Source organism: Pogona vitticeps, chromosome 1 (genome assembly GCF_051106095.1).
Source record: "Pogona vitticeps strain Pit_001003342236 chromosome 1, PviZW2.1, whole genome shotgun sequence".
Taxonomy (NCBI): Eukaryota; Metazoa; Chordata; class Lepidosauria; order Squamata; family Agamidae; genus Pogona; species Pogona vitticeps.
Genome location: NC_135783.1, coordinates 222004132 through 222019924, shown reverse-complemented (window position 1 = coordinate 222019924; position 15793 = coordinate 222004132). Strand labels below are relative to the sequence as shown.

Here is a 15793-nt window from a genome sequence, read left to right as displayed (position 1 = left end):
ACATGGACTATATGTATATAATGATGACAAAAAGTAAAATGTACCTATTTTGAATTGGTTTGTATGAATAAAGGTAAATTAATGTAATGTATATGGTAAATGTTTAAATGCCTATTTGCTATGTTTAACTTAGAGTGTAAGTATGAGTAAGTATAATATGGTATGTATAACTGTTGTTGTGTATTTTACCCAGGTTGTTTTTTGGTGAAAAGCACCTTAGCTTTCCCCCTACAAAACAACTTATAAAGAGGGGAGGTGTTACATACAGCACTGATGTTACCTGTCTGTCATGAGTTTGGAGGGAAAGTTCCATCCTATGGGGAGTGGAAGGCGGGACATCAGGAGGAGGGGCTGTACTGTATAAATATGTGATGCCTGTGTGGGGAGAGAACACACACTAAGGGAGATGCTGAGAGACACTGGGTTGTGACGAAGCAGCAGCTGGGAGGAAGAAGCTGTTGTGGGAGTCTGTGTGTCAGACAGGGTACTACTGTGTGTCAGAGTACCAACCTGATAGGTTCAGGTGTCTGTTGGTTAGCCAGAACTGATAGGTTCAGGGTCTGTGCTTTAAGTTAAGGGTTCTGTGTGAACCAAACTGTGTGTATGTATGAGTGAAACTAAGCCACGTTACTTTATCTTATTCACCTGATTATTTTATTTTCCCTGTGTGTATTTAAATAAACCTTATTCTTTTTATTGTTTAAAAATCCATCCCTGGTCTGTGTGACTTCTTAAAGGGAATGGTTGGTGGCAGCTTAGTGTGAATGTGTGACATATCCCAGTAGGTCTGGGTTTGTTACACAGGCTATGTAAAAAGCCAGAGCCTGTCTTACATCAGAGTATGGAGGATCCTTTTTTGATGAGTAGAAGGAGACGGGGGAAAAAGAAGAATGAACTAAAGGTTGCAATAGGTGGAACTGGGAGACAACCTTGGGCAGAAAAGAAATATCTACAAAAAGTTTAACCTTATCTGGGTAAAACTGGAGATAAGGGTAGTCAGACCTGAAGGTCGCAAGTTCACTAGGATGTCAAGCTGACGTGATGGCCACAAGAAATATTGTTTTGAAGGTAAGTAACCTGAGGTCAGTTGACGCCAGGGGCTCAAACGGGGCCCTTGTAAGTTGTCGAAGGACCAATGTCAGTGACCCCTGAGGTGGTGGAAGGTGGACATCTGTGGTGGAGGTGTGATAGCCCCTTGAGGAAACGTTTCAGAATAGGGTGTCTGAAAAACTTAGTTGCCTGAGAGGTTGTGGTTGATAAGCCACAACTGCAGAAAGGTAGACCTTGAAGGACGAGAAAGACCCTTAGTTTTTAACTGCAATTTTTTAAAAAAAACATATGACAGTGGTAAAAGAGGAGTTGGTTGAGGAAAAAGGTGACACTGCAGTAAAAGCTTGAATGTTTTTTTTCCATTTATACATATAGGCCTTCCTGGCTGAAGGTTTCTTTGCATGATGAATGATATTCATCAGTGAGGCCGAATCCTCCACGCTGCGAGATGAAGAGCAGGGAGATCTGGGTGGAGAATTTGATTTTTGTTCTGTATGAGCAAGTGAGGTAGACGGGGCAGGTGACAAATGACGGATGACAGCTGGTGGAGAATTGGGAACCATGGCTGTCACAGCCACCATGGAGCTATCAGGATAGTATTGGGCATGTCCTGCTGAAACCGGGCTACAACTTTGTGGAGGAGCGGGAACAGTGGAAACAGGTAAATGAGTGACTTGGGCCAATGGAAGATGAATGCATCTCTGTGGGAGTTCTTGCCTACTCCTGTGTGGGAGCAGTAACACTGGTACTTCCAGGTTACTCAGGAGGCAAAGAGGTCAATGGTGGGTGTGCCCCATCGTTTGCACACACAGAGAAAAACAGATTGATTTACCTCCCATTTGTGGGCTTGTGATTTTTTTTCGACTGAGCAAATCTGCCAGATTGTTGACTTGACCAGCTGTATGTATTGCCGTTAGACAAATGTGATGAGAGAGGCACCATTCCCGCAGGTCAAAAGCGAGATATAAAAGACTTGGGGAGTGAGTGTCCCCTTGTTTGAGAATATAATACATCATGGTGGTGTTGTCTGTGGCTATTTGAACCATTTTGCCCACGAGATGGTTTTTGAAAGCTCTGCAAGCTTTCATTAGTGTTAAGAGTTCTAGTTCGCTGATATGGAAGAGTTTCTCTCTTTATGAACACCGGGCATGGATTTGCAGGGATCTGCAATGGGCACTGCAGCTGCTAAGGCTGGCATCTGTAGTAACCTGGATTTGTGGGCAGGGTTGTTGAAAGGGCCATCCCATCGTCAGGTTCTGAGCAGAGTGCCACCATGCAAGCTGGGAGGCGAGTTCTGGAGTGCCTCACAGGAACATATGTGATGAGTCTGTCAATGGGTTGAACAAGGCCAGGAACCATGCCTGGAGTTATCTTATTTTGAGGTGAACATGCTGAACCACAGCAGTCATGGACACCACAGTGCCTAAAACACATTGGACTGTTAAAGCAGATATGAGCGCATGAGGAGTGAAGGCACATAGTAAGGAGTAGTTGTGGTTTGTTGGCATGGTTTGGCTCGATAAGGTTGTTGTTTGTAGTAAGGCACATAGCTGTCCTCTTTTTCTGAACATTCTCAAGAATGTCATCAGTCTCAGCATTGAAGAGACCCACTCTGTTGAATGTGAGATCTTTAATGTGCGCATGCACGTCCTCGGCTAGACCCGTGGTTCTAGGTCTAGAGAAACGTCAAAGTGCTACAGAGGTAGCCATTGATTTAGGTGCGGCATCAACTGTGCATCTATCAGATAGTATCTGTTGTTTCGCAATCGAAAGACCCTCTTGTTGAAAAGTTTGTGCTGAGACCCTTTTATCTTCGGGGAAAGCATCAATAAAAGTAGACATATTGTCCAGAGAAAACGTATAGGTCCTTAATAGTTGGCAACTCTCATGGTGAAGTCGGCAGAAGAGTATAGCCATCTGCCCCTGTAGTCAGTGCATCTGCTGTCTTTATTAGGAGGTAGTAGTATTTGTCTGTCGAGAGCGAGATTGTGAAGCTTTGACAAATATGGAATTGGGAGCTGTTTGTTTCTGTAAAAAACTGTGCCTGGATCATTTTGTACTTGATAAAGGTTGTCTATGTATTTTGACACCAAATGAGATGATGCTGGTTTGGTCGAAGAATGTCTAGCTGTGCTCAGGAGAGAAGGGAGCCTGGAAATATGGACCGGTTTGATCGTATCTTTAGAGATGGGATAATAAAGATGATCTGTTGCTCCAGTAAAGGATCTATGGATTTGTAGGTCAAGGTATTTGGCTGTACGAATCATTAGTTGAGCATAGGTTTGAAAATCCTCTACTGGTGACGGAGGGTCTGTGTCTGCCAGGTCAGAATCCGGCGATGTTAAAAGTCCTGATGGTGTTTGAGGCCTGGAACCATGATCAGATGGATCAGCATCATGCGTCAAGTCAATCAACTATTGATCTATATCGATGTCGAGCGGCTGGTCCTCAAAATATTGGTCTTGATGCCAAGCTGTTGATGTTGAAGGGGCACAGTGGTCAATAGTGTTTGGCGGGCTTCTCTGTTAGGTACCGATCGGGGCAAACAACATCCCGATGCTGGTGCTGAGCATGATCTCTTTCCCTGCGAGAAGGCAATCAGACACTCATATAAGCTTGATGCCTTTGTTGATATGCCAGAAGCCAAGGTGATAGGCCTACAGGGGCAGAGTAAGGCACAGTTTCTGGTTGCGTTTAGCGCCATGGATGTCTGACGAGGCAATTTGTGAAGACTCACTTGGAAAGCCCGAGGATTGTCACGGGCTATCAGGGGAAGCCGTGAGTCGCTCAACACACTGCTCCCATTCAGGAGACTGTGATGGTGAGGTTGATGAGGTGGAAGTGACTCCTCATCTGAAAGAGAACCAACGTAGATTAGTTCTAGACTCTGGTGATTGTGGAGTTGGGGAAATAGTTTTGGAAGGCTATGATTTCAAAGACTTAGCCTTCTTTGGAGATGATGGTTCCGGTGCCGAGGAAGTGTCCATGGACTGTTTTCGCTTAGAGGCTGTTTTCGATGTTGAGGGTTTCAACGTCGAATTTTTGGCCTTGTGCACTCGCGTGTCAATATCAAGGGCAGAGTAGGTTATCAATTGGAACAAGATGGAGTAGCTGATGGGTGCTGTTTTGTCACTTCGGAAACAGCTTCGTCCATGGATTTAGGGATTGCTCCCAGAGTCTAGAGAGGCGACTGCAGAGAACTCTGCGTTTAAAGTTTTTGCAGTGAGGGGATGAGGAAGGATAGTAATAATAAATAAAGTTCAATAACTTTCCTACTTTCTTTTTCAGATTTCTCACAGATGCAACGATCAAGGCTCTCAACGTGGCAGCTGAAATAAACTGAAGGAGAGCCTTGGCGCCAAGGTACATATACCAGGGGGGAGGGGTCTATGCTAATATATTTTCCTTTGCTACTGCAGAAGCTCTAGAATATTCTGACAAGGCTCCGTGTATGCACGGATTACCCATAGTGTGATTCACAGAGGCCACAAAGAAGAACCAGTTCTGCACCAGAGGCTCCAGTACAAGCAAAGCTAAATGTAACCAAAATTCCTTCCACTTTGCCTGGAGTTTGCTTTATTTGTACATTGCATCTGTATTGCTTGGATTAAGCACTATCAGCCTCTGCCGTCTGTTTGGATTCACAATGTTTGGTTTCTTTTCCCAGAACCCAAACTTAGGCCTAAGTGCACATGCATGTGCATGCACACACAGAGAGAGGTGGGGGAGAGAAAGGTTTGGATTACAGACAGAGAAACATTGAAGCCTCTTAGAAACACAGCATTTGTTTAATTTGAACACTTTGCCAGCTGACAAAATGTATCTTGACAGTCATCACAGCTTTGTTCTGTTATCTCTTTTCATCTTTGAAAACCAATATCTGAAAAGTCTCCTACCCCTTCCTTTTTCTTCCTTGGGAGCAACAAACCAGGGGGTGGGAACAGAAATAGTATGCATACACATTTATAGATTTTCTGTTTTGAATCACAAAGATATATGTATGCTATCTCTGAGATGTCACATATGCACTACTCTCTTGAGTTCCAAATCATAGGAAACCACAGAAATTTCTGGTCATGTAACATTCAGCCTGACTTGAGCAAATATTGTAATGTCTATCCCATGGCTTTGTAATGTGCCACCATGGTATATACACATGCCACATTCATTTATCCAGTCATGACATCCTATCTGAACAGGTCCTCATTAATAGAGGTGTTAAACAGGGTTGCATCCTTGCCCCTACGCTGTTTAACATGTACATCAACAATCTCACTCGTTCCCTGTTGGAGGTTGTTATTCATTCTTCTAGACTGGGTTCCCAGGCAGTTCCCATCCTGTTATATGCTGACAATATAGTATTACTATCATGTACTAAGATTGCCCTTAGATGGCTAATTGAAACTGTGTTAACTATCTTTCCCATAAGAAACTGACTCTTAATTATGGCAAATCTAAAATAGTCATATTCAATAAGAGCTGGAAATCTCAATCTTGGATATTCCATGGGAGAGCTATCCAGCAGGTAAAAGAATTTAAATACCTAGGGCTTAATTTTCACTATCGTAACTCATGCACTAGACATCACCAATCCCTTATTAACTCAGTGAAGCTGACAGTGCAAGCAATACTTAGTTTCTTTCATGTATGGGGGAATGCACATATTCCTGCTACATTCTGTACTGCTATATTCTGTGGGTGTTTAAAGCCAAGGCTGTCTCCCAACTGTTGTATGGCTCACCAATTTGTCTGCATGCCTTTAATTCCTCAGTGGAAAGACTCCAGGCCACTTTTCTCTATAATATCTTTGCTGTGCCCCATTGTGCGCTATATGCAGCTCTATGCCTGGAGGCAGGCTTAATCAGATTGGGGACTCAAGCGTGGTTGGGACACTTTAAATACTGGCTGAGAATATGCTTTGTGGCCACTGATGACCCCTTAATTAGAGATGTCTTGTCTGATTCCTTACATTCTCCCGGTTTAAAACTGCTCATACAAAAGGTGTGGTCCATGGGTATCTCCCTAGACCACCTGGGTGCTCTACCTTTTGCTCAGTCTTATAGACTCCTCAGAGAGAGACTCCTGGATACCTAAAGGCAGGAACTCTTTGTGGCAGCCTGCAAAGTATGTTCACCTTTAAATCTACCATTGCCATTATAGATATCAATAAATCAGCCTGTTATTTACATCTTCTAGAGAGCCCACATGAATGGCAGGCCTTCACCCTAGCCAGATGTAATGTGCTTCCATCCAGTGCCTTATATGGTAGATTCAATTCGCAGCCTCTGGAAACACAGTTCTGCCCTTGTAACTCTGGGTCCATAGAGTCTCTGGGGCATGTGCTTCTCTACTGTGCAATGTACAATGACATTCACTCTTCAAACCTGGAATCAATCCTTATTAATTCTACTGGACAGACGGAGGAGGCAATCCTGTACAATCTTCTGGTAGGTGCAAATAAAACCTATACCAGACAAATTTATTAGTTTACTAATTCAGCAGCGTCAAACTCAATTTTTAATAAACCAACCTGTCTAATCTTACTGGATGCAATAATTTTTTCCTTTATGTGTACATTACAGATTAGGGACAATTAAATGATGTACTGCTATATTCTGCTTGCATTGAGGCTTTTTCTTCTGTTTCTTCTGTTTCATATGGGGTATATCTTCCCCATCTATCTGAGGACTGCTGTTTGCTGTATGTTTTTATGCCAATAAAGGTGATGAGGATGATGATGATGGTGGCATATAGATAAACTGTAAACAATTCATGTACTGCTAGATAGCTTAGTGGTTTAGGTATGTGACTGTGGAGCCAGAGGTAGGATTTTTGATTCCCCACTAATGCCTCACTGACAAGGGTTAGACTCGGGGATCAATAGGATCCCTTCCAGCTCTGTAGTTGTAAGATTATTTTTATTACTTTCAGTTGACCTCTTTCTCTTGATTTTAATTTGTTTTGCTGAAGAGGTATTTCGGTTTTCCTGCTTCTCACTCTCTGTTCATCAGTAGCAGTGCCATAATGGTGCTTGGCTACAGAGTCTTAGTAAAAGAAGTGGATATGTGGAAGGTAAGTAAAACCCACACAATTTCATCTATTCATACCAGGAGAAACAGGGCTTCTGCTAAGAGTTTGTTAGTTTCATTATTTACAAATAAAGAAAGCCAGTTCTTTGCTATTGAATGTTTTGCCATTATTGGCATTGTCTACAGGCAAAATTAAGGTGATTATTTTAAAGCAACACACATGTCTTCTATACCTTCCTTGTAAAGAAACATCCCTGGCATGCCTTCAGAACATGTTCTATCCAGAGATGCTACATAAAGTTATATTTCCCACATGAAAATATAAATAAATAAATAAATAAATAAATAAATAAATAAATAAATAAATATATATATATATATATATATATATATATATATATATATATATATATATATATATATATATATATATATATATATGTTTAGCAATCTCATGTTAGCAGCCTATTAATGTCTGGCATTGAATCAAGTTGGGAAAGAAGCTATTTATTTATTTATTTATTTATTTATTTATTTATTTATTTATTTATTTATTTATTTATTTATTTATTTATTTGATTTTTACCCCGCCCCTCTAGACCATGTCTACTCGGGGTGGCTTACAAAAAACAAAACAGTATAAAAATATATAAAAATATATAGGTTATTTTAGACATCAAAGTCTTAAAAAAATCCTTCCTGCATGCTACTTGACAAAATGGGAAGTTCCAGCAAAGAAAGAAAGAAAGAAAGAAAGAAAGAAAAAGAAAGAAAGAAAGAAAGAAAGAAAGAAAGAAAGAAAGAAAGAAAGAAAGAAAGAAAGAAAGAAAGAAAGAAAGAAAGAAAGAAAGAAAGAAAGAAAGAAAGAAAGAGGATGGATGGATGGATGGATGGATGGATGGATGGATGGATGGATGGATGGATGGATGGATGGATGGATGGATGGATGGATGGAATTATTCTCAGCTTCAAGAATGAAGTCAGGGAAGATTTACATCAGTTCCTCTGAGTACAACCTTCATGCATGTAAACTCTGTTCTGAAGACTCATTCAAGTCATGGAGGTAAAAAATTGGGTTAGTTGTGCTTCGTCTTTCCATGCACTGATTATACTGACTTGTAGTCCGAACGGGACAATGAAGCTCCTCTCAAAGAAGAATACCTGGTGTATATCATGAAAGGAAACACTCTCAACTAATGAATTGATGTATATCTCATTCTTGGGTATGAATAATGAATATGCGGTGCATTCTCTGTTACAGCTGAGAAGCTAGACAGAGACTTAGTATAATACTAAGTAGTATTCTGATTTAATTGCACGTGATATGGATTTGTTAACAATGGAATGAAATTCCACTACTAACGCCCTAATGGTCTCTTTTGTATCATTTTGCGTAATTCAAAAGATGTGTATTAAGCAAAGGAATAATGACAGCGGAAATGTTATTCTCAGTTATACGTACGGGCGACCCGTTTTCAACACATTAAAATGAATAAGCCACTTTTCAGTCAAAAATATAGCCACAAAACGGCATACAGTGTATGAAAAAAAATTAAAATAACATCAAAGTCCACAAAATACAGACAAGAAAAGAAAACCAAGAGAAAAAGAGACATACAAAGATAAATTTGTTCCTCTGAAAAATCCTACACTGGAGGCCTGAATCATCCTACGTAGGGTGATCTTCAATTCACCACTTTCCTCAAGGTAAACAAGAAAAGGGTTTAGATAAATCTTCAAAGAGAAGGAGTTGCATAGCTCTATACAGAAGAAGGCCCATTCTTTCCCAGCTGCATTTCAGATAGTGTAAGAGTGGAGAAAGAAAAACTTCCTTCTCTGATCTTAAATACACAAGAATCATGTGGAGGCAGGCAGCCCACTAACACAGGACCTGGACCATTCAAGACTTCAGAGGTAGAATCCAGAACTTTGAAAAGCTGGCCAGAAGAAAGCAGGACCCCATGCAAACTGAAAAAAAGATTGGTATGTTCTGAACAGCAGTCCCCTGACATCATCCTTTAAGCAGTATTTTACACCAGCTGCAGTTTCTGACAATTCTTCAAAGGGAGACACACATGTAGCACACTTTAGTACTCCAAATAAACTACAAATGATGCCAACAGGTGTGGCCATGGTTGGATCTGCCTTTCCCGAGAAGGGTGTATGAGCTGAATCTGTATAGAATTGTTTTTGGTGACATCCACCACCTGGTCATGACATGATACTGAGAGAGAGAAAATGTCATTCAAAATAGGTTGGCTGTCCACTGGCAGAATGGATTCCCTACCAACCAAAATCATCTTGATCCTGCCTGAATTAAGTCTCAGTATTCACATAGTAACTAAATGTTGGTTTAGGACAGTGGTTCTTAACCTTTGTTACTCAGATGCTTTTGAACTGCAACTCCCAGAAACCCCAGTCAGCACAGCTGGGGGTGAAGGCTTCTGGGAGTTGCAGTCCAAAACTCCTGAGTAACCCAAGGTTAAGAACCAGTGGTTTAGGATATCAAATGCTCTCTCAGAATTTTATCAGAGGAGATGAGAGGTGAATATAATCCACATAGTAACAATACTGCACTGTAAATCTCCAGATGGCTTCTCCAGAGAATCAAGTAGGCCAGGCTTGGGCAAGGTTATGTTTTTATATGGCATCAACTCGACTCTGACTTATGATTGAGAGATTTCTGAAATGTCTTGTCTTCTCTGCTCAGCCTGTGGCTTCCTTTAGAGAGTCAGACCATGTTGTTTTTGGTCTTCCTCTTTTCTTGCTGCCTTCCATCTTTCCCAGCATGATTGCTTTCTTATGATGTGCCCAAAGTAGGACAGTCTCCAGAGACAGTTCAGGCTTGATTTAATTTAGGATCCACTTATGTATCTTCCTGAAAATCCAGGGTATCTGCAAAGCTTTCCTCCAGCATCATATTTCAAATCAATTGATTTTTTCCCTGTCATCTTTTTTTGCTGTCCAGCTTTCACACCAATACATGGTGATCAGAAATCCAAGATTGTGGACGAACTTGGTATTGGTATCCAGTAATACATCCTCACACTTTATGATCTTTTCTAATTCCTTCATCTCTGCTCTTCCTAGTCTCAGTCTTCTTCTGATTTCTTGATTGCAGTCTCCATTTGGATTGATGACTGAACTAAGGTATGCAAAATAAATATTTCAATTTCTTCATTGTCAATGTTAAAAATTGTGTAGTCTTTCTGTGGTCATGATTTTTGTCTTCTTAACATTCAATTGCAATACTGCTTTGACATTTTCTTTTCTCACTTTCCCTAAAAGTCATTTCAATTCACTGATGTTTTCTACCAGTAAGATGGTCTCATCTGCATATATCTAATTATTGATGTTTCTTTCACCAATTTTACTCTTCTTTCATCTGAATCTAGTTTCATTTTCCATATGCGTACTGCATACAAATTGAAGAGGTAAGGGGATAAAATGCACTCTCATCTGACACCGTTGCCTATAGGAAACCAATATTTCTCTCCATATTCTATCCTAACAATAGCTTCTTGTCCATAATAGAAGTTATATATCAGGACAATCAAGTGTAGAAGTATACTCATTTCTTTCAGTGCAACCCATAATTTTTCATAATATACATAGTCAAAGGCTTTGCTGTAGTCTATAAAGGATGGAATCATGGAATCATAGAATAACTGAATTGAAAAAGGCCTATAAGGCTATCAAGTCCAACCCCCTGCTTATTGCAGGAATCTAAATCAAAGTAGATCTGACAAATGGTAATCCAACTTTCTCCTGAATGCCTCTAGCGTTGGAGCGTTCACTACCTCCTTAGGTAATTGGTTCCATTCCTGTACTGCTCTAATAGTTAGGAAGATTTTGCTGATATTTTTATATATATATATATATATATATATATATATATATATATATATATATATATATATATATATATATATATATATATATATATATATATATATGTGTGTGTGTGTGTGTGTGTGTGTGTGTGTGTGTGTGTGTGTGTGTGTGTGTGTTTAGTCGTTTAGTCATGTCCGACTCTTCGTGACCCCATGGACCAGAGCACGCCAGGCCCTCCTGTCCTCCACTGCCCCCCGGAGTTGTGTCAGGTTCATGTTGGTTGCTTCGCAGACACTGTCCAGCCATCTCATCCTCGGTCGTCCCCTTCTCCTCTTGCCATCACACCTTCCTAACATCAAGGTTTTTTCCAAGGACTCTTTTCTTCTCATGAGATGGCCAAAGTACTGGAGCCTCAGCTTCAGGATCTGTCCTTCAAGTGAGCATTCAGGGTTGATTTCCTTTAGAACTGATAGGTTTGTTCTCCTTGCAGTCCAGGGGATTCTCAAGAGCCTCCTCCAGCACCACAATTCAAAGGCATCAATTCTTCGGCGGTCTGCTTTCTTTATGGTCCAGCTCTCACTTCCATACATCACAACAGGAAAAACCATAGCTTTGACCATTCAGACTTTTGTTGGCAAGGTGATGTCTCTGCTTTTCAAGATGCTGTCAAGATTTGTCATCGCTTTCCTCCCAAGAAGAAGGCGCCTTTTAATTTCAGGGCTGCTGTCTCCATCTGCAGTGATCATGGAGCCCAGGAAGATAAAATTTGACACAGCCTCCATATCTTCCCCTTCTATTTCCCAGGAGGTGATGGGACCAGTGGCCATGATCTTAGTTTTTTTGATGTTGAGTTTCAGACCGTTTTTTGCACTCTCCTCTTTCACTCTCATTACAAGGTTCTTTAATTCCTCCTCACTTTCTGCCATCAGAGTGGTATCATCTGCATATCGGAGGTTGTTGATATTTCTTCCGGCAATCTTAATTCCGGCTTGAGTTTCTTCCAGTCCAGCCTTCCGCATGATGTATTCTGCATATAAGTTAAACAAGCTGGGGGACAATATACAGCCTTGCCGTACTCCTTTCCCAATTTTGAACCACTCAGTTGTTCCATGACCAGTTCTAACTGTTGCTTCCTGTCCCACATATAGGTTTCTCAGGAGACAGATAAAGTGGTCAGGCACTCCCATTTCTTTAAGAACTTGCCATAGTTTGCTGTGGTCCACACAGTCAAAGGCTTTCGCATAGTCAATGAAGCAGAAGTAGATATTTTTCTGGAACTCTCTGGCTTTCTCCATAATCCAGCGCAAGTTAGCAATTTGGTCTCGAGTTCCTCTGCCTCTTCGGAATCCAGCTTGTACTTCTGGGAGTTCTCGGTCCACATACTGCTGAAGCCTACCTTGTAGGATTTTGAGCATAACCTTGCTAGCGTGCGAAATGAGTGCAATTGTACGGTAGTTGGAGCATTCTTTGGCACTGCCTTTCTTTGGGATTGGGATGTAGACTGATCTTTTCCAATCCTCTGGTCACTGTTGAGTTTTCCAAACTTGCTGGCATATTGAATGTAGCACCTTAACAGCATCTTCTTTCAAGATTTTAAATAGTTCAACTGGAATGCCATCACCTCCTCTGGCCTTGTTGTTAGCCAGGCTTTCTAAGGCCCACTTGACTTCGCTCTCCAGGATGTCTGGCTCAAGGTCAGCAACTACATTGTCTGGGTTGTCCGGGATATCCAAATCTTTCTGATATAATTCCTCTGTGTATTCTTGCCACCTCTTCTTGACGTCTTCTGCTTCTGTTAGGTCCCTTCCATTTTTGTCTTTTATCATGTTCATCTTTGCGCAAAATGTTCCTCTAATATGTCCAATTTTCCTGAACAGATCTCTGGTCTTTCCTTTTCTATTATTTCCCTCTATTTCTTTACATTGTTCATTTAAGAAGGCCCTCTTGTCTCTCCTTGCTATTCTTTGGAAGTCTCCATTCAATTTTCTGTAACTTTCCCTATCTCCCTTGCATTTTGCTTCCCTTCTCCTCTCTGCTATTTCTAAGGCCTCGTTGGACAGCCACTTTGCTTTCTTGCATTTCCTTTTCTTTGGGATGGTTTTCGTTGCTGCCTCCTGGACAATGTTACGAGCCTCTATCCAAAGTTCTTCAGGCACTCTGTCCACCAAATCTAGTTCCTTAAATCTGTTCTTTACTTCCACTGTGTATTCATAAGGGATTTGGTTTAGATTATACCTGAGTGGCCCAGTGGTTTTTCCTAATCTCTTCAGTCTAAGCTTGAATTTTGCTATGAGAAGCTGATGATCAGAACCGCAGTCAGCTCCAGGTCTTGTTTTTGCTGACTGTATAGAGCTTCTCCATCTTTGGCTGCAGAGAATATAATCAATCTGATTTCGATATTGCCCATCTGGTGATTTCCATGTATAGAGTCGCCTCTTTTATTTATTTATTTATTTATTTATTTATTTATTTATTTATTTATTTATTTATTTATTTATTTATTTATTTATTTATTTATTTAAATTATATGCCGCCCACACTACCTATATTCAGACAAAATCTGGCTTTCTGTAACTTGAGTCCTTTATTGTCTGCCTGCAGTCTGCGATGATCAAGAACAGATCATGCCCCTCCTCTGTATGACTGATATTCTTCTGAAATTCTTTGGTGCTCTTCAGTAACCAGTGGAAATTTGCAATATGATATCCACAGACTCTTCCTTTTCAGAATCCAGCTTGAACATCAGGCATCTCTTGCTCCATATAATGTAAAATTCTTTCTTGCAACACCTTAAGCATTACTTTGCTTGCATGGGAAATTAAAGCAAATGTCCTGTAGTTACTGCACGTCTTGGCATTACCTTTCTTCTGGACTGAAACGTATATTAATCATTTCCACTCTGTGAGCCATTGTTTTGTTTTCCCTATTACTCCTCTTTACTCTTCCTGTTGGGATGTTACATTGCAGGTATTGCAAAGAAATCCTGAGAAGCAGATGTATAATACAGTCCCTTTTAAAGCTTTCAATACTACTTTAAGGTAAATGGATGGATCTAACCAGCAGTATCAATGTTTTATTCTTAGAGGAGCATTAAGGTGCCAGGACAACCTGCCAGACAGACAGCTCCTTCCAAACCCAACCTACTCTCAAGCACTTAAGCTTCTTTCTCATAAATCTGAGCCTCAGCAGTATTTTCAAAAATTATAGTATCAATTCTCATCCAGATGGGAAATCTGGATGTAGGAAGTTATTCAAAAGTTATGATTTGGTGTGCTTCTAGTAAATGGCATCTTTATTTGAAGTCTTAGTGATATATATGCAACACTGAAATTAATGTATTCACAAAGGCTTTCATGGCCGAGATCTAATGGTTGTTGTGGGTTTTTCGGGCTCTTTGGCTATGTTCTGAAGGTTGTGCTTCCTAACGTTTCGTCAGTCTCTGTGGCCGGCATCTTCAGAGGGCAACACCTCTGAAGATGCTGGCCACAGAGACCGGCGAAACATTAGGAAGAACAATCTTCAGAACATGGCCAAAGAGCCCGAAAAACCCACAACAACCACTGAAATTAATCTTTATCTAGAGATTAGGCTGTGTTTGGAAATAAGGGCTAGATAATTGTGGCACAAGCATTTATGTATCTAAATGAATTAATTTTGTGGGATATAGAGCCTTTGAAAGTGACCACTTAGGAAGGACTTGTCTCCTTTTAACCAAAGATGTTAAATTACCATACACATTTTTTCCCATTTAAGCAGACACTTCTTAGTTTCCACCCATTAAGATTCCACTGAAAAGAGATATATTTTACAGAGCTTGAAAATGGATCATTGTTCAGTTATTGAGAAAGTTTCAGGATAAATAACGAGGTAATTTTGCACTCATTTCAGCTCTGCATTAGACATTCAGGCTCTTCTTGCTTTGTTAAACATTTTCAGGTGTCAGTTATTGAGCCACACTCTTGATCTTAATGGCTCATTACATGCATTCCATTTTCTCCTATCTTTCTTTTGCTTACAATCAATTTTCTTTGCGAATGAGCAAAACCTACATTCATATTAAACAAGCGGGGGAGGGATACCGTTTTTTTGCTTACTTTAATTTCAGACTGAAACTCGCTGGAAATATTATTATCCTTTCCATTTAGACGGGGAAAGGCAAGCATATGCTGAGGCACAAAATGGAAACAACACGTTGGTGTGGGGGGGAGCCTGGAAGGAGTCTCTGGGACATTATAGAGTGGCAGATATTCAAGCACTCTAAGCAGCTCATTTCTTTTTCTCATATAATGTGACACACTTTTTATGTAATTACACTTGCAAAGAATATTCAAGCTTTAGCACGACTGCCAGGACAATTGTGGTGAAAGCATAGGCCATCATATCATACTCCAGCTGCTCTGTGATATACTGATAAAATAAACAGTTTACACATGATAACTGGGCAGCTCAGCCCCCTCATATATTTCTGCTTCCATTGTGATTATTAAATTCCTTCAACATATTAAATGACTTTGTTCCTAAAGTGACTTGGAGGATAACACTGTGAGAACTTGGTTATATAAAAACTGATTCTGTTCCACATACTGTATAGTTCAATTCACCAATGTAGTTACAACTTCGTAACGAACTCTATAATGGAAATGTTGCATGGTCTTGTCTCTAAACCCTAATAGGAAATACCCTCCCCTACCCAAATTTTTGAAGCTGTTCATAGCTTTAAAGCATAAACTAAACTATTGCTCAGGGTATAGCTGATTTAAACTAAATTAATAACATAAATCACTATTCAGAAATATTTCATTTAATTATGTCATTTTGTCGCCCCCCCCCAAAAGGACTTACAATACAGAGTTTAAAATATTGATACAGATGTTTCACAA

General features: G+C 40.3%; 1 protein-coding gene across 5 annotated transcripts in view; it reads right to left on the bottom strand.

Moving 5' to 3' along the window:
- Nucleotides 1-15793, bottom strand: part of LRP1B (LDL receptor related protein 1B) — a 1166776-nt gene that overhangs the window by 479740 nt on the left and 671243 nt on the right. The window lies entirely within an intron of this gene.